Source organism: Gobio gobio, assembly GCF_949357685.1.
Source record: "Gobio gobio genome assembly, chromosome: 11".
NCBI lineage: Eukaryota > Metazoa > Chordata > Actinopteri > Cypriniformes > Gobionidae > Gobio > Gobio gobio.
In genome coordinates, this window is record NC_137104.1 from 4,086,120 (window position 1) to 4,088,056 (window position 1,937).

The 1,937-nt window shown below is 44.7% G+C and overlaps 1 protein-coding gene across 1 annotated transcript in view; it reads right to left on the bottom strand.

The window, feature by feature from the left end:
• The window catches only part of vps28 (VPS28 subunit of ESCRT-I), a 968,134-nt gene that overhangs the window by 838,214 nt on the left and 127,983 nt on the right, over positions 1-1,937 (bottom strand). The window lies entirely within an intron of this gene.

The window sequence follows — 1,937 nt, forward strand, 5'->3', positions numbered from 1 at the left end:
ATTTATGGGGTGCATTTACCACATTTTTATTCAGTCCTAATATTTGGTGCTCAGTGGAAAAGCGGATTTATCCGAAACCTTGTGACTGCGAACCGTGTGCAAATGTTCAGGATCGCTTGCAACTCCAGACTGAGATGATTGACACTCAGACCCAGAGAAAACTGACCTTTAGTTCAGATCATCAGCAGATCTGAAGAGCAATGGGTTGATTAGTAGATCATTTAATCACTAATGCAAATGTCCTCATGTTATTCACAGAACTACTCAGGTCTTTTTTAACACATTGTTATCAGTTTTACATTATTTTAAATACAGTTCTAATGAAGTGTTGTGACTGACAGGACACATTGATTGGAGGACATGATGATACACAGAATATATTCAATTCTGTATTTTTGTGAAAGGTTAGAATTTTTTGTTGTTGTTTGAAGTGTTTTGAAGTCTGTTTTTTTTGCAATAACGCCACATAAATTAGCAAAAATAAAACCAAATGTTAAAAAAAGAATAATACTAACTTTAGAATAAGTATTTAAGAATTAAATATCTTAAAAATAATAGCAATAAGTGGAAATGAACAGGGGTTGTATGTGTGTGTGTGCAAGAGGGAGAGAGTGTGTGTGAGTGTTTGTGTGAGCGTGACAGTGTGTGTGAGTGTGCGTGTGTGTGAGTGTGTGTGTGAGTGGGCATGTTTTTGTGAAATATCAAATGTGTATAATGACATGGGTATGACATAGGTATTACAAAAAGAGGGTGAAATATGAGGACGTTCCCCATGTCCTCACTTTTCAAAATGCTTATAAATCACAGAATGAGTTTTTTTAACATAGAAAGTAAACTGCACAGTCTCCTGTGAGGGCTAGGTTTAGGGGCAGTGTGTGTGTGTGTGTGTGTGTGTGTGTGTGTGTGTGATGGGTAGGTTTAGGGGCAGGGGCAGTGTGTGTGTGTGTGTGTGTGTGTGTGTGTGTGTGTGTGTGTGTGTGTGTGTGTGTGTGTGTGTGTGTGTGTGAGAGAGTGAGTGTGTGTGTGTGTGTGTGTGTGTGATGGGTAGGTTTAGGGGCAGTGTGTGTGTGTGTGTGTGTGTGTGTGTGTGTGTGTGTGTGTGTGTGTGTGTGTGTGTGTGTGTGTGAGAGAGAGTGAGTGTGTGTGTGTGTGTGTGTGTGTGTGTGTGATGGGTAGGTTTAGGGGCAGTGTGTGTGTGTGTGTGTGTGTGTGTGTGTGTGTGTGTGTGTGTGTGTGTGAGAGAGTGAGTGTGTGTGTGTGTGTGCGTGCGTGTGTGATGGGTAGGTTTAGGGGCAGTGTGTGTGTGTGTGTGTGTGTGAGAGAGAGAGTGAGTGTGTGTGTGTGTGTGTGATGGGTAGGTTTAGGGGCAGGGGCAGTGTGTGTGTGTGTGTGTGTGTGTGTGTGTGTGTGTGTGTGTGTGTGTGAGTGAGTGAGTGAGAGAGTGAGTGTGTGTGTGATGGGTAGGTTTAGGGGAAGGGGCAGTGTGTGTGTGTGTGTGTGTGTGTGTGTGTGTGTGTGTGTGAGAGAGTGAGTGTGTGTGTGTGTGTGTGTGTGTGTGTGATGGGTAGGTTTAGGGGCAGTGTGTGTGTGTGTGTGTGTGTGTGTGTGTGTGTGTGTGTGTGTGTGATGGGTAGGTTTAGGGGCAGTGTGTGTGTGTGTGTGTGTGTGTGTGTGTGTGTGTGTGTGTGTGTGTGTGTGTGTGTGTGTGTGTGTGAGAGAGAGAGTGAGTGTGTGTGTGTGTGTGTGTGCGTGTGTGATGGGTAGGTTTAGGGGCAGTGTGTGTGTGTGTGTGTGTGTGTGTGTGTGAGAGAGAGTGAGTGTGTGTGTGTGTGTGTGTGATGGGTAGGTTTAGGGGCAGGGGCAGTGTGTGTGTGTGTGTGTGTGTGTGTGTGTGTGTGTGTGTGTGTGTGTGAGTGAGTGAGTGAGAGAGTGAGTGT